Source organism: Ursus arctos, unplaced genomic scaffold (assembly GCF_023065955.2).
Source record: "Ursus arctos isolate Adak ecotype North America unplaced genomic scaffold, UrsArc2.0 scaffold_2, whole genome shotgun sequence".
Classification (NCBI taxonomy): domain Eukaryota; kingdom Metazoa; phylum Chordata; class Mammalia; order Carnivora; family Ursidae; genus Ursus; species Ursus arctos.
The window spans coordinates 19,152,294-19,175,952 of NW_026622874.1; positions in this window are offsets into that span (position 1 = coordinate 19,152,294).

A 23,659-nucleotide genomic window follows, 5' to 3' on the forward strand; every position below is an offset into this window, starting at 1 on the left:
GAATGGGTAGAGCTGTCCTGAGACGCTCATGGCCCAGACTCCAGGCTCCCCCCCAGAAATCTGGATCCCTGTCTGGTTTCACATAAGTCTTTGTACTGTCTGGCTGTCCTGACTCCAAGTGTGTAAAGAGACTCTGAGGTCCCTCGAGCTGCCTCCACTGTTTCCAAAGTAATGCTCGGGGAGCAGGACACCCATGGAGTGGCCGAGGGCAGCCAATGTGACGCAGCGTGAGGCTCGAGGCTCGGAGGTGACAGGCCCTAGGAGGAGGGCCCCGGGGGCATCTCAGTGGTCCAGAGCCATGCAGCCTTCTCAGAGTATAGGCTTACCGTTTCGCCCCAGGTTCGCTTTTGCTGGAATGTGAATTCCTGTTTCTGAAGTGTTGGGAGCCCAGGAGAGAGGGAGAGGAAGGTGGGGGAAGTCGGAGGTTTTTGCAAGTCAAATACTCCCTAGGAAACGTTTCTGTGTATTAAAGGTTGAGAAACATATGGATTGAATTTTCCCGGAAAATACATATATATTTAAAAATTAAAGGGCAGGGATAGGGTTTGGATTTTTTTTTTTTTTTTGGATGATTGGGTGATTTTCCCCCCGCAAAGCACAATTGGAGAATTTTACTGGCAGCCAAACCACTTAAAACATCCTGAGACGTTAACCAGACATGGAATCATCCAGGTGACCCATCACCCAGCTCAGCAGGTTACAAGCTGTTCGCCTGCCCGCTCCCTCCCCCGCCCACCCGCCCCGTTACACATTCCTGTCCTGCTCCCCATCCGGAGACTGCACATATGTAAGGAAATGATGACTGCACGTCTTTCCCTTGCCAGCCGGCGTGCTCTGACCGCGGCCGGGGGGCTGCTTGCCGGGGCTCATCCACCATGACCGTGGGTGAGGTCCACAGTGTTACTAAAAGTCCAGCAGAGACCGCGGGTCTGGCCTCAACCTCTTGGTGCTGCGTTTTCCTCCTCTGACAAATGGGAGTAACAGTAGCCCTTGCCTCCTATTTAATTACTGAGAATTAAATGGGTAAGTCCCTGTGAAATGCTGAGATCTGTGCCTCGCAAACTTCTAGGTGCTTGGCTCTCAAAAAAGCCGTAACTATTATTAGATATGTATCGAGTGGGGTTTTTAAATTCAGGACTTTAAAGGAGACAACACAAGGATTCATTGACAATTCATTAATTTATTCCATATTTACGGAGGGCCTACTGTAACCGTCTGCAATAACAAATCTCCCCAATATCCGAGTGACTCAGGGCAGGGCTCCTGTCACCTCAGGCTGCAGGGACTCTGCTGCACCTGGCCCTGACCAAGGCACAAGGGCAAAGTCACCACCACTGCCTGGAGAGGCATCACTGATCACTGCACCAGGACGACCGGGGAGTTGCAAGCAGTCACATACTAGCTCTGCGACGTCCCTTCTGGAAGGAGCACATGTTCCTTTTCCTCACCTTTCAGGAGCCCGAACAAATGACATGGCCATCCCAGGGGCTGGGGGTGTAGCTGTACGCGTGGCCGAAGGGGCAGAACCAGAGTGGCCGTGGGGACCGCTAAGGCGTCCTGTGGTCCAGCAACAGCCCCCGAGGCTTGAGATCCAGCAGTCAACAAAACAGACCCAACGCCTGCCCCCAGGGAGCTTAGCGAATTGAGAAAGACCCAGCATAGTAAGCTAAGGGCTGCGATTTTAAGTAGGGTGCTCGGGGTGGGCCTCATTAGGGAGGAAGAGCGTTCTAGATGGAAGGAACAGCCCACGCAAAGCCCAGAGCCTGTCGTGTTTCAGGGAGAGCAGAAGGCCTCAGGGCCAGGATGGGGTGAGCGAGGGGAGGGCAGTGGGGTGAGGAACCGCTACAGAGGTCCGACTAAAAATTTAACAGGATTGTTAAGAGTGGTTTTTGGTCTCTTTTTCCTTTGTTCAGTTGTGTGTTTCTGAAATTACACATGGGAGTGAAATCGTATGGTATTCGTTGTTCTCTGACTTATTTCGCTTAGCATAATACTCTCTAGCTCCACCCATGTAGTTGCAAATGGTATGATCTCATTCTTTATGGCTGAGTAATATTCCAATGTATGTATTATAGCACATCTTCATCCAGTCGTCTATAGAATTGTTGAATCACTGTCTTGGACACCTGAAACTAACACAGTGCTGTGTTAATTATACTGGAATTTAAAACTTTTTTTTTTTTTTAAAGAAAGAAAGAGACAAGTGAAGAAACCGTGATTTAACAGGATAGTGGGCCGCTGTGCAGAGGGTAGCCCGTGGGGAAGCTGGGAGACCAGTCAGGAGACAAATGGCAGCTCAGCCACCCTCTGGACAAGAATGCACGTGACCTGCTTGTTACCCCCTGTCAGCCCTGCTGGTCTCTTCAAACCGGGCCCACCGTCCTGGGCAAGTGGGGTCAGAGTTTCTTCTGCACGTCTCACGTGCAAGGGTGGGCGAGTTCAGGGCAGAGAGCATGGTTAGTTTAAAATGTTTTGAATAAAGGCAGATCCCGTTGCTCTTACTTCCCACATGGATTTAAATTAGGCACCACCTCTGCCCCCCCCAGCCCCTCCACTCCCTGACAGCCCTACCCCCTCCCCTCAGCAACAGAGGCACAAGACTGAACTACTTGGTCACACTATGGCAGTCGTAGGACGACGACACCGGGTTCCGAAGCAGACAGTGGCCGGTGTTCACTGGCCCCCAGGGAATGTGTGGTCCCTGAGTCTTCCCCAGGGCTGTGTGGGCCGCAGGGAAGGGCTGCGTGGTGGTCTCTGGCCTGGTTACCACCTCTGGCTCTGCCACAGTGACCACTGGGACTGTATGGAGCACTCAAATGCATGAGCTCATTAGAAACCCACAAACCCTGGGGAACGCGGCCCTTCCATTACGCTCAGAGCCATTTTACAGACGGAAGAACCAGCCCGGAGAGGCTCAGTCACACGAGACCTACGTATGAGAGAGGCAAGATTTGAATCCAAAGCATATGGTTTGACTACATCACATGGCTGCTGGGATCACCCGCGCCCCTTTCTGCTGTTCCTCCCACTGAGCCCTGCCTATGAATCTGGCCAGGCCCTATGACCTGTTTTAACCAGTAAGACATGGCAGAAATGACACTGCATCATTTCTGAGGCTGGGCCTCACGAGATCCACAGCTTCTGTGAGCCTTCACCTTTTGGCACTCCCCCTCTTGAAAATCTGCCATGTCAGAAGTCCAGCTAGTCTATGGCCACCATTCTCCGAGCAAGTTCAGGCCTCGTGGAGGGGCAGAGGCTGCACGGTGCAGTGTGGGAATGCCAGCCATATGAGTGGAGACTTCTCGACCTTTCAAGCCACCCGTCAAATACAGCCAAGTGAGTGGCTTCTGCTAACACGTGTGGGGAAGAGGAGGCACCCAGCAGAGCCGTGCCTGAACTCCTGGCCCTCAGAATCAGGGGCAAATGAAACAGCTCGTGTTTTAAGACACTATGTGGGAGTGGTTTGGGGCGCAGCCGTAGATCATCAAAACATCCTCCTGTGGCAAGAGAAGAGCAACAGTCACCTTGATTCCTCCCTCCTTCCCTCTGCAGATGTTTGTCAAGTACGTACTACGTGCAGGGCGTCACGCTAGGTGCAGATACAGAAATGAGCGAGGCAGGCTCCTTCAGGAGCCTAGGACGTAGTAGGAGAGGCCCCGCGTGGCAAGACCATATGTTAAAGCACACAGCACAAAGCAGAGAAAGGGCACAGACTCAGGAGGGCTCAACTTCCCGGAACATGGGTCTATGACACTTCACCAGGATGACATGGGACTGACATCTGAAGAAATGAGCGTGTGTTTCCTGACTAGACGAAGGTCGAGCCATTGTTGGCAGAAGAAAGAGTTCAGAGACACAAGACACAAGAGCATGACACCAAGGGAGGGTGAGGGGTCCGCGTGTTGAGTTCCTCCTAGAAGCCAGGCTCGGTGCTGGGGTTCGGTTACCTGACCTGTAAGCTGTCCCTCTCCCCGCCCCCAGCTCGGGGCCGGCTTCACTTGTGTTAACTGCTCTGTTACCGTGCAAATCATGAAGATGGTGAATGGCATAGGTCCAGGGAAGATGCACCCTGTATATGTCAGTTTAGGTCTGCCCTGATCCCTGCCACCCCCCACCTTGATAGAATTTCATTAATAAGCACTTTTTAAGAACTTCCGTTGAGCCAGCTACGAACCCATCTGTATTCATCTGCTCAGGCTTCCATAGCTAAATAGCACAGACCGGATGGCTAAATCAGCAGAGATTGATTTTCTCGCAGTTCTAGAGACTGGATGTGCAAGATCAGGTGCCGGCATGGTTGGGTTCTGGGGAATGCCCTGCTCCTGGCTGGCAGCCTTCTTGCTATGTCCTCACGTGGCAGAGAAAGAGCTCTGATGTCTCTTCCTTTTCTTACAAGGACACTAGTCACATCACAAGGGCCCCATCCTCAGGACCTCATTGGAGCCGAATTATGTTCCAAAGGCTCCACCTTCAAATGCCATGGCGTTGGGGGTTAGGGCTTCAACACGTGAATTTGGGAGGGACACAGCGTGCAGTCCATCACACCACCTAACCAGCTTATCATCCAGATGGCAGTTCCTTGTCCTGACCTTGACAGGTCTCAAGGGGAGTCTTTGTTAAGGTTTATGTTTCAACCCAGAGCGTGATATCCCAGAGACCCTCCAGCCTGGAGAACCCCATTATTAAAGGAAACAAGACCATTTCCTCTGCTAATGGCTTACAAATTATGTGTTTAATAATCTTTTCAGAAGGTTTTGCCAACATTCAGTTCTGTCGGTTTTGGAATCTACCTCTTTTTCCATTTTTAAAAAACCGGTTCAAAATCTGCTAGTCTCCTGGCACCTTCTGCCTTCCCAAGAGACTCCTCAAAGAGGCCCAAGCAGGGGGCGTGGATGTTCTTTTCAGGTTCTCTCCATGCTCTGGGCTGTGAAGGAGCTAGTTCAAAGATGCTGGGCACTCCCTTCCTTGTGTGACAGGATAGTTTCTTGAAGTCTTAATGGGGGTGTCTTTGTCTTTAAATGTCCTGGTCCCCAGATTGGTGAAGGCAGCTGGGTTTATGTGTATTCCTTCCCCCACAGGGGAGTTTTGTACAATGAGGCCCCAAATAGAAGTATTTGCTTGGCTGTCTATTCCTGGCATTGGTTGAAGAGAAGATGATAAATATTTTTAATGGCAACTGATTCCTTGAGACCAAAAAAAAAAAAAAAAGTCATTATTCAGGTTAGAGGAGGGAGCAGGTCTGGGCTGTGCTGAGGAAGCGGTAGGACCTGGGTGGCCGGCTGCACTGTACCCCTGGGGAGGCCAGGGCCTGGGTGCCAGGGTGCCCCATCTTAGCAACGATTACCTCACATGTGACATTGAGACAGCCTAGACCTGCAAGGAGCCACTCCTTGAAGGACAAGGCGGATGTTGACCACAAGCATAATGGCCTGGAGCTGTGTGGCCTCAGGCGAGTTCCTGAACCTCTCTGGGTCTCAGTTTCTTCCCATGTCAAATAGGGATGTTAGTCGTCCTCGTCTCGGGACTGTAGTGAGTTCATACATGTAAGTACTCAGAACAGTGTCAGGCACACAGTATCGTGGTGGTGAGGAGGAGGAGGACAAAATATTCAGAGGGGCGGCCTCTGAATTCTGGGGAAAAGAGAAGCTTTGGTAATAATTTGAGTTTCCTGCCAAACTGGCAGGATGGGAACTTGGAGTCTGGTTGAAGTCAATTTGAAGAAATTAGCTAAATGTGGCCTTTCTTGAGGATTTGAATGCATGAGCCAAGCTTCTCATCTGCTCCAGTATCTCACTCCAGTTCGCTCTCAATACTCCTCGTGTTCCCTTTGTGGGGCAGGCAGCGTCTGCGTGGGCTCTGACAGCCACGAACACCTACCACCTTCCCCGCGCTATGGCTCTGCCCCTTTCTTATCTTTCTTAGTGACCCTCTTCCCCCAAAAAACTCCCAAGCTTCCCATAAAACCAGAACAGTCCGCCAAAGATGTCCACACCCTCACCCTCAGAATCTGTGAATGTTATGCTCCATGCCTAAGACGACAGCGGCGGGTTAAGGAATGCAGGGCTGCAGGTGGGATTAAGGTCGCTAGCCAGCGGCTCTTAAGATAGCGAGACTATCCTGGAGCGCCCGAGGGCATCCCAGGGAGCCTTAGGACGGATGAGGGAGGAAGGAGAGTGAAAAGCAGAGCGACGGCAGCGTGAGGAAGAGATGGGGAACATCCCTGGCCTCAGAGATGGGGAAGGTGCCACTAGGCAAGGAGGGCGGGCCACCTCTGGAAGCCACAGAGGGCAAGGAAACCGATTCCCCCCTAGAGCTTCCAGAAGGAGCGCAGACCTGTGACACTTAGATTTTAGTCCAGTGAGACTGGTGTCAGACTTCTGACCTCCAGAATTGTCAGATCATGAGTTTGTGTGATTTTAAGAAGCGCTGTGGATAAAATAAGACCGAGCCCCGTTATGGAGAGCACTTGGGAGCCACTTTGGATCGGGCGGTCAGAGAAAGCGACTGGTGTGTCCCACGCACCCCACACAGGAGCTGGTGCCCTGGGAAGACTCAGGGAGTGGGGAAGACTTCAGACAGGGAGGACAGGCCCCCACCTTGTGGTTTGCTCACTCTGGGAGGAAGTGAGGGTGTGGGGGCGTGGGAGAGGGCCAGTCCGGGAGACTCGTTGGTTGGAGGGGTGCTCACGGTAGCCCATGTGTGAGATGGCAGTGGCCCAGAGGAAGGTCGTGATGGGGGGTTGGGGAAGAGTGGAGGTATCTAGGATGTGGAACACGGAGGACGTTGTGGTGACAGAGTGCTGGGGAGGGTCGGGAAAAGAAGAAGAAAGTGTCAGGGAAGTGTCTAGGTTCAGTGTTAGGGGCCTGGATGGTTGTGCCACTCCTAAGATGAGGAACCCAAAAGGAGAGGCAGACTGAGTAGCCAGAGACAGGAGTAGAGGAGAATGGAGGAGGTAATTAACCCCAGTTCTGGAAATGCTTAGTATGGCAGCTAGTGTCCCAAAATGGCTCCCAACGACCCATACCTCCCAGCATTCACAGCCTGGTGTCATGCGCCTCCCCTTGAATCCAGGCTGGGCCTGTAGCTCTTCTTAACCAAGAGCCTGTGGTAGAAATGATGCTGGGCCAGGTCTGGGCCTGAGTCATATGAAAGCCTGGAAGCTCCTGTTCTTGGCGCCTCGGGGAGCCCGGAACCGCCATGAGTGTGTTGGCTCCACTCAGTCTCCCCGCTCCCGAGGATTCGGTAGCTTTCCTCACATGTTCACAAACATAGCTGGCTTTTCACTCTCTTCCGCATTCACTCGCTCCAGTACGAGTCAGCCCTGTGGACACAAGCTACGATGAAGCACAAGCGAGCTTAGCCAAGGACAGTCCCACCTCGCTGCCCTGGGGCCCTCAGCAAGCCTGAGAGCCGCAAGGAGGAGGGGGCTGGCCAGGCGGGAATGCGAGGGAAGGTCCTGGGCTGCTGGGATCACTTGCGGGTCTCGACCTTCAGGCCACTGCTCGTGCCGATGCAGTCGGAACGTCCGGGCGCAGGCCCCAGGCCTCAGCATTGGCTGGTGACTCCTACGTGCGGCCGAGTTTGAGAACCAAAGATCCTCAGCCATCATCGAACACAGGCCCGCGAGAAAGATGTAGATATTTTTTAATTGTAAGATTCACAGAACATAAAATCAGCCAGCAGAAAGTGGATGGTACGTTCGCAGTGTTGGGCGACCGTCCCTCCAGCTTCGAAACCTTTTCCTCACCCCAAAAGGGAACGCCGTACACAGCAAGCAGCCCCTGGCAACCACGAATTTGCTTGGTTTCTGTAGATTTTCCCAATCCCGGTATTTCACATAAATGGAACCCCACAAAGTCTACGGCCTTTTGTTTCCGGCTGCTTTGGCCCCCATAGGTCCGTCCCGTTGCAGCAGGGATCAGAACTTCGGTCCTCCTCATGGCTGAGTCGTAGTCCCCCGTATGGACACCCCGGCTGATGGGCAGTCGGGTGCTTCTACCTTCCGGCTACTGTGAATCGTGCCGCTGTGAACGCTCATGTACGAGGCTTTGTTTGAATACCTGGGTTTGCTTCTTTGGGGGTAGAGATCCAGAGGTGGAATTGCTGGGTCGTATGGTAATTCTATGTTTAACCTTTAAAAAAAAAAATTTATTTATTAGAGAGAGAGTGGGAGAGAGCAAGAGAGAGAGCATGAGCAGGGGGGAGGGACAGAGGGAGAGAGAGAAGCAGACTCCCCACTGAGCAGGGAGTCTGACACGGGGCTCCATCCCAGGACCCTGAGATCATGACCTGAGCCAAAGGCGGTGGCTTAACCGACTGAGCCACCCAGGCGCCCCTCTGTTTAACCTTTTGAGAAAATGCTCAACTGTCTCCCATAGCAGCGAGACTGTTTTATGTTCCCACAGGCAATGCAGGGGGCTCCAGTTTCTCCACAGGCTCACCCACACTGGTTACTTTTCAGTGTTCTGTTCTTCCTGCAGCCGTCATAGAGGGCCTGGACTGCTCTCCCGCCGGGGCGTTGACGTGTGTTGCCCTCATGACTAACGATGGGAGCAGCTGTCATGTGCTTGTTGATCGTGTGTATATCTTCCCTGAGAAATGTCCATTCCAGGTCCAGATATTTCGTACCCGCCAATCCTCACACCACCACTGAGAGAAGAGGATCGTCCCTGTTTTTATAGATGAAGAAACCGAGGCTCGGAGAGGCTAGGTGGCCCGAAATCTAGGCTGCCCTGATGGAAAGCAAGGTCTGATCCTGAAATTCACAGCACACACATGGCCCAAATTTTTAAGTTCACAGATGCTAGCGCCAGATGAGAATTGCAGTCAAAGAGATATGGGGTGTGGGGGCGCCTGGGTGGCACAACGGTTAAGTGTCTGCCTTCAGCTCAGGGCGTGATCCCGGCATTATGGGATCGAGCCCCACATCAGGCTCCTCCGCTGGGAGCCTGCTTCTTCCTCTCCCACTCCCCCTGCTTGTGTTCCCTCTCTCGCTGGCTGTCTCTATCTCTGTCAAATAAATAAATAAAATCTTTTAAAAAAAAAAAAGAGATATGGGGTGTGGAGGGAGGTGAGCCCACAAACATGAGCCCCCCTGGGGGGTCTTCAGGTGAGAAGTTGGGAGGAAGTGGCCTACGGGTTCCCAGCGAGAAAGTTCTCAGTGACAGAGAGAGACACAGATGGCAGGGCCCCAACAGGGCCCTGGGAAGGGGACCCCTTTGGCCAGGCCTGTGTCTACAGCAGAGAAGGACACAGTCAGGGTGTGCAGCTGGGGGCCACTCGTGTTTCGAGCTCCGGGCTCACATCCCAGGAACTCTCTGGGCTTGGCCATCCTCGGCTCCAGCTACAGATTGTGGGACAGGCTCAGACAGAGCCAGCCTCACCCTGGGTCACTCAAATGGAAGCAGTAAGTCAGTGCCCGGTGCCAGGGGCCGCCGCAGCTGCAGGAAACTTGGAGGTGTGAGATGGTATTTCTGTTAAAGTGTCAGCTTCGTCAGAAATCCGTGCCAGAAAACAGCTTTGCAGCTCTGTGTGCGTGCATGTGTGCGTGTGTGCGTGTGTGTGTGTGTGTGTACACATGGACTCCAACACCTATTAAGAAGCTATTCTACCCCAAGAGGTGAGAGAGAGGTGGGGCACGCTGCAAGGGGGTGAGAGGGCTCAGTTGATCTGAGGTGAGGAGAAATAAGGACCAGAGCGGCTCTCAGGCCCTGGCAAGGAGCCTTCGACTCTGGAAATGATGCTGAAATATTTCAGCCTCTCTCCTGGGGCCTGCTGTTTCCTATTTGGTCTCTGGTTTCCAGGCAACACACGAGCACCCCCAAAGTCCTGACACGTGCAGGTCTCCAGTGCTCCCTCTGACTCCGGGGCTCAGGTCTGTAATGAGTTTCCCGCCTGCGGGGCTCCCAGGGCAGCCCATCCTTTCTGCCCATCCTCTCGGGAGGCCAAGAGCCATTGACGGTGCCTTGTGGCTCAAGGCGGGGGTGGGGAGGATGTTTTCCTCCTCTGGAAGTTCCTCCAGCTTAATAAATCCTCCTGCGAAGTCAGTCTGGCTGGATCTGGTGTGGGGGTGGGGCAGGAGATTTGGGGTTTGCAGCTTTGATTTAGTAGAGCTCCGCCTCTTGGCGGGGGGCCAGCAGCCTGGAAGGAAAGTGGGGGGAGAAGGGCAGAGCTTGACCCGCTGGGGCGCTGTTGGCTGCCTTCCCCTCTTCCAAGCCAGCGTGGGACTGCTGCTGCTTTAGGTAACCCTGGTGGGCTCTGGGGGCTCTGAGCCCTTCCTTAGATGCGCGGCGCAGAGGGCCTGGTGGGGAGCAGTGTCGCATGACGGCAGGCTGAGTTTTGGGGACCTGCCATTTTTGTGCTTAGCATCATAATCCAGGGTGCGTGTTTTTCAAAGCGAAATAGTACTTCAAGCCTCCTGTCCTCTGAGCCCCAACCCCAGGGGCAACGCCTTTATTTCCTTGAGCAATGTTTTTAAAATTGACTCTATATTTGTAAGACTATCTGTTACTATCATGTTAGGCGTTCTTTACAGACTTGAACCATGAAAGGTGAGGATTGGTCTCTCTTGCACCCCCCCCCCCACACACACACTTTCACTCTCCCACCTCACAGTGAGCTGTAGGGCGATATTTAAAACACAATGTTCAGTATTTGCATCATGACAAGGTAATGCTGTTCCCAGGGAAGCACCAGATGACATTTCCTTCCCTGCGTTCCTGTCTCACCTCAGCCCTACTCCCACATTAAGAACTGCCTTGTTTCGTGGGTTTTGTTCTCTATGTACCTGTCACTGATTTTTCTCCAAAACCCCTCTCTCTGCGTGTGATCTAGGTAATGGGCCATTTTTGTTTTTCCTCTGAGACATCGGTCCCGCAGCCTTCAGCCTGCCGCTCTTATCTGGGCCTGGGAGAGCTCAGAGCCCTCATCCGGGACTTCCTGCAAACTTAGCCTGGAGAATCCTACCCCCTCTCTCCTGGGTCCCTTACAACCCCATCTACCTCTCTCTCTCTCCAGTCATGCCCTCATTTTGGCGGGGAGCTCCTGCTCCAGTAGCTTCCTAGAAAAAGGGTGTGTGAAGGGTGAATCGCTTTGAAGTCATGCACACCTCTGAAAATGCCTTTAGTCTGTCCTCCCAAGATTAAGAGTTTGGCTGGAAACAGAATTTGAGATTGGAAGTCATTTCTCCCATTTTTTTTGGAGATACGATGCCCTGTCTTTGAGGTCCCAGTGGTGCTAGTAAGAAACCTCATCCCCTTCTCATTACTGATCTTCGTATGAGACTTTGCTCCTCTGCTGCACATACTGATAATATCATCTCCTTATTCCTGACATTTTGACAATCCAAGATTAAGTACCTCGGTGTAGGTCTATTTTCATTCTCCTTTCTGGTAGACTGTGGGTTCTTTCAAACTCGTAATTTATGGCCTCAGTGCTGAAAATGTTTCTTGTGTTCGTTTATTGATAATATCCTCTCAATTTTCTCTGGTCTCTCCCACTGAAACTTCTTTAGTATATTTGACCTTCCTATTTTCCCTCTCTCTGTCTTTTTGCTCTACTTTCCAAGAGATTTTCATGAGTGTATGCTCCATCCCTCATACTAAATTGATTTTGACCACTGTATTTTGAATTTCCAAGGAGCCGTTTCTTGTTCTCTGCATGCTCCCTTTTATATATACATATATATCCTCTTTTTTTATGGATCTTGATCCTTCTAAAAATCATTATAACCGTTTTTTTTTTCTTCTGCACCTTATATTATCTTTGTTTCCTGAATTCTTTTTTTTTTTTTTTTGGCTTGTTTTGGCTCAGTCTTTAATGTTGGGGGTTGTCTGGTATAGATGAAAAATACATAAGTGAAAAAAAAACATAAATAAGCCTCCCTTTAGAAATAAAATATAATAAAAAATATATAAGCTCACCTCTTAAGAAAAAAATCGGGTTTCTTTTCAACAAAATGCTTTGCTAGGCAAAGTCACTAGTATAAAATTTACAATCCCAAACCAGATTGCATTTTGCTATATACTGTATTTTCTGTTCTTAAAAGCCCCTGACATAAAAAAAAATCAGAAAATGTATTTGCGTTAAAACTTGTTTTTAATATGAGAAATGCATAGAAAATACTTCCTAATCTTGACTCAGTCATCAGACTTGTGAAACTTTAGATAATTACATTAATCATAAATCTATGGCTATGTGAATAATATTCTGTTAACCTTAAAAACTGTCCGTTATTTTAACAGCAAAAATGGGTCTATGCAGGAATAGCAGAGGATTGCAATTCGGGACAAGCAAGCTACAGCTAAGGCATAGGCAAGTCCAGAGAACAAAGGAGACAAATGCGCTTTCTTGGAGGAAAGAGGGAAGTTGGGAGGGCTGTTGTAAACAAAAAGCCCGTTGGTGTAAACTGGGAGTTTGAAGTATGCTGGCTTCTCATTGGCTGGGCTGTTGCGAGCGTGGAGGAAAGCCTTTCTTACTCCTGCTGGGGCAGTCTAGTAGGATCTTAAGTAGGTATCTTAAGGCACCTCTCTGTAATTGATGACAAATGGTAGGGTATGAGAGCTCCCCCTTCTGGCCTCCTGACTCCATTTTATTTTACTTTATTTGTTTAAAGATTTATTGGGGGGGAGGGGGAGCAGAGGGAGAGAGAGAAACTCTCAAGCAGGCTCCACACCCAGCAGAGCCACGAGGGGCTCAGTCCCAGGACCCTGAGATCATGACCTGAGCTGAAATCAAGAGTCGGTTACCCAACCGACTGAGCCACACAGGTGCCCCATTAAATGAGGTTTCCTTTCATTAATTCTCAAAAGAAACATCATGATCAAAAGGGGGAAATATATGGGGCGCCTGGGTGGCACAGCGGTTAAGCGTCTGCCTTCGGCTCAGGGCGTGATCCCGGCGATCTGGGATCGAGCCCCACATCAGGCTCCTCCGCTATGAGCCTGCTTCTTCCTCTCCCATTCCCCCTGCTTGTGTTCCCTCTCTCGCTGGCTGTCTCTATCTCTGTCAAATAAATAAATAAAATCTTTAAAAAAAAAAGGGGGGGGATATGAATTTCTTTGAACACATCACTGATCAAGAGTAGGGTTTTCCATATTTAGTGGCTTTGTCCCCCCAGGAAGGACCTTTCCTGGTTGCCATGGCCTAAGCGGGCCGGCAAGTTCATGGCGGTTGGAAATCCCTTAAGGCCACACTGGAGTGACGAAGAAGGTTAGGAGGGAGAACTCTCAGGGACGTCCCCCTATAGCCCATACTTACCAAGGGGGTAGGCGGTAGAGGTCATCTCTTTAGCAGGCACGTCATTTTTATAAAAGTTTGACAAGAGTGCCACCTGGGCGGCTCAGTTGGTTAAGCGTCTGCCTTCGGCTCAGCTCCTCAACCCAGGATCCTGCGATCGAGCCCTGTGTTGGGCTCCCAGCTTGGCGGGGAGTCTGCTTCTCCCTCTCCCTCTGCCTATCGCTTACCCTGCTTGTGCGCGCTCATTCTCTCTCTCTCTGTGTCAAATAAATAAACAAATAAAATCTTTTAAAAAAATAAAAGTTTGGCAGGTAACAAAATGCAAAACTTAATTATACAAGACAGAAGAAATCACGTGACCATTCCAAACTGAATAATGGTGCTCAACCAGGACCCCTGGTCTAAAGGAACCAACTGCAATATTTCCTGGCATGTATTCCGACATCCGGGAGGAAAGTGCTCCTTACGGGGACAAACGCAGAGTCACAGGCGCCTCCTGGAAGTCCCCACTGAGGGCGGCCAGGCAGCAGAACAGCGACGACTGCAGGAGCACACTGAGAGAATGAGTCAAGTGTGTTTGGGGAGACACAGTGCAGGTATAACCACGAAGCAACAGCTGAGGAACTTTTTGCAAAACAGCAAAACTTCAAAGATGTTCCAGAACAATGTTGTCACCTCCAAAGAACTTTTTAGAACCAAATGTGTTAGCAATAATACCGCCTCTCGGGTTGCAAACTCAGAAACCGTGAACGCGGTTAAGAATCCGAAGTCAGTTCCGAGTTCAGATGAAGGAGAGGCTTTTGTGAGTTCTGAGCCTTCCGGCCCTTCCGAAAAGTGTACAGGATCCAGACGGTGCTGATTTCAAAAGGCCATGATCCAAATAAGAGGCTCCCCCCCTTTCGCAAGGGTTTGGGGAAATACAGACAAGGTCATTTTCTTTTCGTAAAAGGGATCGAAGAAGCAAAGAGTGAGAGGAAGTTAGACCTCGGCCGGACATCTTGGGAAAGTTGTCTCGTCGCCTGTCGCCTGCTGCGGTTCCAGGAGACCTTTCCTTTCAGGTCACCAGATGGGTGTGCAGGTCCGGTCTGGTTCGGGTGCTGGCGTTAGATGGGTCACGTGAGTCCCAGAGGCTCTTCCCTGGAGTTTGGCAGCACAAGGGTTGGTTTATAGTCCTTGATAAGGGCCTTTCCAGCGAGGTTGAAAGGCGTCTTTCTGGAGGTGTCTTTTTGGTTTTTTTTAAAGGTTTTATTTATTTATTTGACAGAGAGGAAAGAGAGCACAAGCAGGGGGAGTGGCAGAGGGAGAGGGAGAAGCAGGCTCCCCGCTGAGCAGGGAGCCCAAAGTGGGGCTCAACGTGGGGCTTAATGTGGGGCTTGATCCCAGGACCCTGGGATCATGACCTGAGCCGAAGGCAGACACTTCACTGACGGAGCCACCCAGGTGCTCTGGAAGCGTCTTTTGCAATAGAAAATATCTCCAGGTTGCAAAATATGATACGTGGGGTCTTTGTCTCTCAGGAGCGCCCTGTGAAAAGATCGCTCTACCAAGCATGGTTAGTTCTGATGGAAGCAATTAGACCTTTACAATATTAACTATGTCTCCTTTTATCAACTGTGGGTCAAAGGAGGCAGAGGCCAAGTGCATTGGATGTCCTGTGACTATCTCAAAGCGTGACAGTCTAGAGGTTCCAAAGGGGGTGGAGCTGAGATTCAGAAGCACTAAGGGCAAAGCTTTCAGCCAAGGTACTTGGCAGGTCTCTATAAATTTTGCCAGTTAAGCCTTGATGCTGCCGTTAGTGCGTTCAACTAACCCTGAAGATTGAGGGTGACGTGAACAGTGAAAATGTTGTAAAGTCAGCCAGACAACACAGACTCTTCGAAGCCCCTGACTGGTCAAATACACTCCCCAATCACTTGGAAGTTCAGGAGGGGGCCCCAGGTGAAGATAATCTTTTCTAAGGGAGTTTTAGCCACAGAAGAACCCTTGGCCTATCTACAGAAAGTTTTGTCCAATGAGAAAATAGACAAACCGTAACTAAAATATATGTATGTTCACGAGACCGGGCAGCTGTAGGGAACCCACCTGTGTAAACAGGTTTCCCTGGATTATACTTTGGACGAGCGGGACAAGCAAGGTAGGCGATTCTGCAGCCAATTGTTACTTCCCCACCCATGCGGCTCATGAACACTTAGCATTGTGTCAGTAGACCGGTGGTTTATGGCAGACACAGTGGTAAGTAGTGGGAATTTTAGAATTTCTGGTAGGGGGGCACCTGGGTGGCTCAGTCGGTTAAGCATCTGCCTTCAGCTCAGGTCATGATTCCAGAATCCCAGGATCGAGTGCCGCATCGGCCTCCCCGCTCAGCGGGGAGTCTTCTTCTCCTTCTGACCCTCCCCCCTCTCATGCTTTCTCTCTCACATGCTCTCTAATAAATAAATAAAATCTTAAAATCTTAAAAAAAAAATTTCTGGTAGGGCCCGGTTGTTATCTGGTCTAAACCAGGGTTCTCTCTTTTCATTAAACTGACAAGTATTAGATTTCCAATGTTGTCTTTCCTTTTATGGGGCCAATTGTTAGGTGTCTCTGTTCAATTTTCCCAAGTTATCTTTTGGGAGAACAACCCTTTGGAACATAACGAGAGGTTTAGCTATTGGTTCCCTTGAAAGCAGTGGTTTTTGTTTTATTTTGTTTTGCTTTGGTTTGGTTTTTTTGGCAGAAATATCAGGAAGGTGGTTTCCTTTGGCCTCCAGTGAGTCAAGTCCGGAATGCCCAGGAAGCTTACTAATAGCCAGAGCAGCCGGCGAAAGTATGGCATCTCATAAATTTTGAACATAGGAGTCACTTTAAATGTTATCCCATTGGAGGTAATGATATCTTGTTGTTTCCATAATATTTCAAAGCCATGATCTGCCCGAGAGGCACATTGACTATCAGTGTAAGTGTTTGTGGTTTTACCCTGGGCTAAGGGACGAGCTTAGGTGGGGACGTATAACTGCACCTGCTGAGCCCAAGTGGCCGACGGTGAAGGGGCCGTCTCACTGACTTCAAAGGGGGTGCGCTAGCATCCAGCAAAATCATCACCATTTTGTACCATCAGCAGGGGCGCCTGGGTGGCTCCGTGGGTTGGGTGTCCAACTCTTGATTTCAGCTCAGCTCATGACCTCAGGGTTGTGAGATCGAGTCCCACGTCAGGCTCTGAGCTCAGTGGGCAGTCTGCTTGAGGATTTCTCTCTCTCTCCCTCTGCCTCCCACCCCCCCCCCACTGGTGCTCTCTCTCTCTCAAATAAATACATAAATCTTAAAAAAAAAAAAAATCCGTCAGTAAACCACATAAAATCTGCATTGGTTAGAGGGGCTTCCTATAAATTGCCACAGGGTCAAACGCTGGTCTGCCAGCGTGAAGCAGTCGTGAGGGGTTTCATCTGAATCCAAATGTAGTCCTCGGTCCCAGATCAGATGCCCGAAGTATTGAACCTGCATTTGAACAAACTGCAATTTTTCTTTGGAGACTTTATATCCCTTTAGAGCCAAAGTTTTAACAGGTGGATGCTGTCACCTGTGAAGAGGTTTGAGCATGGGAGCAGAGAAGCAAGTCATCTATGTGTTCTAACAAAGGAGAACCTACAGAAAACTTTCTATCATCCACTTCAGCCTTGACGGTTTGTGGAAAATGAGAAGGGCTCTGTGCAATCCTGGGGCATGACTGTCCAGGTGTGTTTCCGTTCTTCCCAAGTGACAGAAAGAAGAGACTCACTGTCCTTATCAGCTGGGACACTAAAAAGGCGGTGCATAGATCAATTACTGGGAACAGTGTGCTTCCAGTGAGAATGGGCGTCCGCAACACACGGGGTCAGGAGCGGTAGGGTGCACAGCGATAACAGCGTTATTTATCGCTCAGACCCCGGACGAACCTCCGTCCTCGGCCGTTGGGATTTCTCACGGGTGGAACAGAGGTATTACAGGGACTGATGGGGAGTTCCTGAGGCCCTGAGCCTTGTAATCTTCTATTATGGGCTTGGGGCCTTGAAGGGCTTCTTTATACATAGGGTATTGACTAGTTCTGGGGAGAGGTTTTGGGGGATCTATTTGAATCTTGATGGGAGATACCCTGTGGATTCCACCAATATCAGTTGCCGAGTCTGCTCGTAAAGAGAACGGTAGCTGGTCCAACAGGAACAAATCATCAGCGTCCGCAGGCCCAGCCATAGTGCTGTCAGAGACAGAAGCTGTCAGTGTCATTTAATTCACCTGCTTGGCTATTTTGATTACTGTCACATTCTAGAACCATTCTCCCTTTTGGGAGAAAAATTCCAGCATGCCACTTTTCTAAGAAATCTCAGCCAATAAATGAATAGGGTTGGAGGAACCAAGGAGAAAAGGGTGGGCATCTCTTAAGGGGCCTAGACCAAAGGGAACAGGTTCAGAGACAGGAATCTCTGGAGGCTTGCTGGAGACCCCCCACTACGTGAACTGGTTTCGTTTAGTATGGGGCTACCTTATAGCAGTAGGGCTGAGCACCGAGAGTGCAGCTCTGGTGTCAAGGAGGGGAGAGAGGGATCCCTTCCCAGTCTGAGAGTGGTTTCTCCGAGCCAAATAAGAGGGAAGATTGGGAGGAGCCGCTGGAGTTCCTCAGAGCCCCGTCGGTGGGGATTAGGAGGACATTGGCAAGGCCGGCTAGAGGGCCGAAGGTGCCTGAGGGCTTAAATTTATAATGATATTTTTCCCAATGTCCTGGCTCTTTGCAATAATAGCAGTAACTTTTGGTTTTGTTTAGGGACCTTTATTTGACAAGTTGAAAGTTGAGAATTTTAGCAGTCTTTTAGGTGACTCATCTAGGGTGCAAAAGAGCTGGCTTGCCGAATTAATTAAAATAGTTTCCGAGTCCATCATGGTTGGTTTTTGTTTTTTTTTTTTAACTAAAAGAGAAAGATCTCGGTTCAGTCATTTAATAAGCAGAGTTAAATGCTACCCATGTGAATTCAATATCTAAAGGAAGACCAGAACTTTCTTTGAAGATAATTTGGAGTCAATAATATTAGTCATGAGCAGGTTCGTCAGGCCTTTGTGCACAAACCTAAATTCTGTTCCAATCAACAGGCTTAGGAAAAGCTACTGCAATTGCTTGGTGGAGACTTCCAGCAAGTGTTCTAGCATCTTGCCAAAAGTGAGAGGTCTGTTTCTCTGCACCCTTTAAGGATGTTCCCATCAGGCTATTTTCAGTCAGTGTTTGGCCCGCCCCTCAGCAACAGTCATGTGGATTAATTGATATAAATCTGAGAAACCAGGTTGTTAAGTTTGAATAACTAAGTTAAATTCGTCAGCAAACCTATGGGCTCCTTAGTTACTTCAGGAAACTGTAGCTCAAAATTCATCCCTAACCTAGGGAACATAAGAAATTTGAGGTTTGGGGCGCCTGGGTGGCACAGCGGTTAAGCGCCTGCCTTCGGCTCAGGGCGTGATCCCGGCGTTGCGGGATCGAGCCCCACATGAGGCTCCTCTGCTATGAGCCTGTTTCTTCCTCTCCCACTCCCCCTGCTTGTGTTCCCTCTCTCGCTGGCTGTCTCTATCTCTGTCAAATAAATAAATAAAATCTTAAAAAAAAAAAAAAGAAATTTGAGGTTTATTTGGATCCTCAGAATTTTTTTTTTTAATTTTTTTAAGTAGGCTCCACATCCAGCCTGGAGCCCAGGGTGGGGCTTGAACTCAAGACCCTGAGGTCAAAACCTGAGCTGGGATCAAGAGTCGTGGCTTGGGGCGCCTGGGTGGCACAGCGGTTGGGCGTCTGCCTTCAGCTTGGGGCGTGATCCCGGCGTTGTGGGATCGAGCCCCACATCAGGCTCTTCCTCTATGAGCCTGCTTCTTCCTCTCCCACTCACCCTGCTTGTGTTCCCTCTCTCGCTGGCTGTCTCTATCTCCGTCAAATAAATAAACAAAATCTTTAAAAAGAAAAAAAGAGTCGTGGCTTAACCTGCTGGGCCACCCAAGCACCCTGAGGACTTAACTTTAAAGAGGCAGGTTTTAATGGGTTCAGGAGAAGAGGGAATGGGGAGAAGTTCAGAGAAAAAGGGAATTGGGTGAAAAGATGAGAATGAGGGGGCAGGGGTTACCGAGGAGGTGGGGAAGGTGCAGAAGGAAGGGAGAAAAATAGTGGCTGGAGGCGGGGCCTGAGCCCAAGGCATGTGTTCATCTGCGGACCAACATGGAGGAGGGGCGGGTGGAAAGAGGCCTCAAAGCCATTTTGACTTATTTCATTGTTTATTTGCCTCAGTCAAGTTAGAAATAGTATCTTGCAGGGGTGCCTGGGTGGCTCAGTCGTTAAGCATCTGCCTTCAGCTCAGGGCATGATCCTGGAGTTCTGGGATTGAGCCCCACGTCAGGCTCTTCCGCTGGGAGCCTGCTTCTTCCTCCTCCACTCCCCCTGCTTGTGTTCCCTCTCTCTGGCTGTCTCTCTCTCAAATAAATAAATAAAATATTTTTTAAAAAATAGTATTTTGCAGAGAACAAACTTGGGATCCTGAAAAGGTTTGGTGGCCTCAAGGTACCAGTTAAAATAAGCACCCCATTCAATTTTTTGTTTTTGCTGTTTTTGGAGCTCTAGCTTTCTAATTTACTTTTGAATAAAACAAATTTGGGGAGATCAAAAGTTTCCCATAATGGCCACTGAAATTCTAAACTACTCTTGGTTAAGTTGGTCCATTTAGTTAGAAATGTGCTTGAGGAGGGACCACACTTCTTACCCATAAAACCAGGCAGGAACCCAGAAGGGGCAGTGCGAGGGGAGACACTCTCAAAGCATTTTGATGACTGGTATCCCATTTCTTAGAGATTTTTCTCTAGAGTAAAAAGGGAAAACTGCTGAACAGTACAGTTTCACTAGGGACAGCCTGGTTCCAAAAAGAATCAGACCAAAGGCCGAACAAGTCCTCTCAGAAAGGACAAGACCTGTGACCAGTTCTGAATAAAGCCTGGAGAGCTCAAAACACAAAGAAAGTAGAGCTTAAAAGACAGGGGAAAGCTCACCGTCAGACTCCAGGGTTGGCAAGACGCCGTGAGCTCAACTGGTTATACGGGTATAAGCATCCGTTCACCAGCCTAACAGTTGTTGGGGGGATCTTCTCTGGATCCCACTTCTGACCACCAAGTGCTATTAATCTTAGAACTGTCCCTTATTTTAACAGCAAAAATGGGTCTATTCAGGAATGGCAGAGAGTTGTAATTTGGGGCAAGCAAGCTACAGCCAATCCATAGGCAAGTCCAGAGAACAAAGAAGAAGGCTCTTTCATAGAGGAAGGAGGGAAGGTGGGAGGGCTGTTGTAAAGGAAAAGTCCACTGAAGTCCCAAAGATACTGGCCTCTCATTGGCTGGGTTGTGAGTCTCTCATTGGCTGGGCTGTTGCTGGAGGAGGAGAAAAACCTTCCTCCTGGGGGGATAGTAAAGTAGGGGCTTAAGTAGTATCAGTTTGCAAGGCACCTCTCTTCCCCCGGGGTCTGCAACTCATGAGGAGTTGTAGGGTGTGAGAGCTCCCCCTTCTGGCTTCCCACCTTCATTATAAATGAGGTTCCCTTTTATTAATTTTCACAATTCAAAGTTGATGTAAGCCTTTTCTCACAAAAAACAAGGCCTTCAAAACTCAGCACAGATGCCTAGCAGATAAGAATAATTCTACTTGTTCTCTTCTGCAGTAGACGGGCAGTGGTTTTTAAATATAGTGTTTTCTCAGCATTTTCCCTGCAAGTTGAACACAAGACAAACTGTGTGTCTTTGGCTTACCCATGATTTTCTCCCACCTTGATGACCCTGCGCTGTCTGTGGGTGGCTGTATGGGGACATCTCTGAGCAGGAGGTCAGGACCTGGGGACTGCATGCAGAGCTTACCTATAGCGTGACCAGTCTAAATCTTGCATATTTTGATGGGAGGACCCAAATTTCAGTAACTGTGGGTCTCTTCTTTTGGGCTGGTCAGTTTTTCCAGAGGAGAATCCTCCAATTGCCCACCTGGAAGGTAGCAGCCAGCCTCGCTCCGATCGGAGTGGAAAAGGGTCTCTGGGGTCCCAGGGCACAGGCTGGGGACTCGCACTCCATTGTCCTGACCTCAGCTTGTGCCTTTCTCCCCCACCTGCTGGGCCTGGTGACCTGGAATCTGGGTCTGTCTGGTCTGTCTCTAAAGAGAGTGAGCTTCCTGTCTCCTACCAGGGTGAGGGGAAGAAAGAAAGAAGGGTTCTTGCTGTCCCTGTGTCCTCTGTGCCACCTCTTCCCCGACCTTCTGAGGCAGCGATGCTCCTTGCAGCCTCGTTGGCCCTGACAGGCTGGTTCCAATCATTCCGTCTACTAGGCTGCTGTTGACATGTCTTATCTTTGTCCTTGGGAGTGGACATCGTTCGTACTTCTTAATGAAACGTAAACGCAGTGTGGGGAAGGAAGAGAGATGGACGGATGTTTTCAGTCCACTTGGTTTAACCTGAAGGGTTCATGTGTCTTTTGTGATATGCAGAGATCGCGTCCGGTAGGGTCCAGCCCCTCCCAAATGCCTTCTCGACTGCCCATTCATTTGCTGGTCGAGTTACTTATCCAGCCTGGCTGGTTGGCTGGTTTTAGTGCCCCACCCCCACCTCAGAGCCTGGTGGAACACTCCCGTAAACAGACCCGTTAGAGGCCAGCGTGATAAAGCTTGCCGCTGACAGATGCAGGAATCAAAGCTGGGTTTTGGAATCAGACCCAGAGCTCTTTCCACACAGGAAGCCAAGTTCAAGATTTCTGTATGGACTTCCAAAGCTCCGATCTGGGCAGGACACAAGGAACTTTATTTCCCTCGGGGAGAAGATGAGGACTGCCCTCCGCAGGGCTGGGAACAGTGGGGAACGTGGGGGTCATGGGTAAGGAGACGGGGTGAATGGTTGCCCATCATGGGTGCTCCACCAGTGCGAGGTTGCTGGAGAAGCCCTCAGATGCCTTCCGATTCCCAATTCCATGCCACCCACCAACCCAAACCCAAATAATGCACTCGGGGCAGAGATTTCCCCTTGGAATGATACTGACCAAAGAGACATCGACATAAACTGAACAGTCCCCCCACCAGTGTCCTGGCCCCCAAAACTTGACTCTCTCAGTCCCCTAGCTTGAAATTGGATCCTCACTGAGGCTGGAATAGTGTTTCCAAATTTTTGAACAGATGGTTAACGTCAGAATACAGGAATAAGAAATTGGAATCCCTGGGAATTCTTGGAAATTCCCCAAATCCTAAGTTATTTTTAAAACACCTCCAACATTCTTCATACTCTTTATTGTACGTATATCTTAACATTTTTGTTTAACATCTAAGAATTGCTAAGGTTAGTGAAATTCACAAAGCACCACTGTCCACGGCGGGTATTCGAACGCTGGAAAACACCAGTGCACACTGTCGGGCGGTATGTGGACATGCAACATTCGGATCTTTCGGCAAAGCGAACGGCACTGCACGCAATCAGGTGTGGAAATTTGCCAATTTAGGGACCTATTTTTGCTTTCAAGTCTTGTTTTTTTCTTGGAACACGACTCCTAAGATTTGTAAAAGGTACACTAAGTGTATAAACCTATTAATATTTATTTTGTTTGCAACACAATTTAGCACCAGAACAGGGCCACACACACACAAACACACACAATATTGAAACAGCTACAAGCAAGACTGATTATATGATGAGCACATCTCTCCCCTGTGTTCCTGTTCCCGTCCTCCAAACCATCAACCTTGACCTTCAGCTTGGCGTTGCTAGCACTTTCCACTCCTGGTTTCACTTGACGTCAACGGAATCCTTCAAACCTGTCATGTCTCTGTGTTGATTGTTAAGCTTCGGTTCTCACAGGAGAATTAGAGTATTTTTCCTGGTTTCCCAATTGATTTTTCTCAGGATTCGTGGTTTGGAAAAACGTGCTAATTTCCCAAGAAATGCTCAGAAGAAATCCCTGCATAAAAACGCCAGGCTGCGATTCATCTTTGCCTGATTTCTAAAGGAAGAACCTTGTTACACAAAAGAGCAGCACGAATGAGAGCATGCACCAAAGGAGGGGACCAGCGGGTTTGGCCGGCTTACCTAGTTGCTGCCTGTTGTGGGCGATCCCTGGCCTTCATCGACCATGGCCAATCACACCCGCACAGTATTTTTTATTCCCTCTGGGGCCACCTGGGAGCAGTCAGATCCCCCAGCCCCGTTCTGCTCTTCAAATTCAGCATTCATTGAGCACCAACTGTGTACCAAGAACTAGGCTCTGTGCAGGAGACACAGCCCCTTCCCGCCCTCAGGAAGCCCAGTGTCATCCAGGGGATAGCTTAGGATGGGGTCTGGTGGAGCCAAGTGGGGAGGTGGCAGTGACCCCAGCCTTGGCCACCAGTTGCCCCGGCCTCTATCCCATCTGTCTAGCCAGGGCTTCACCCCTAACTCCA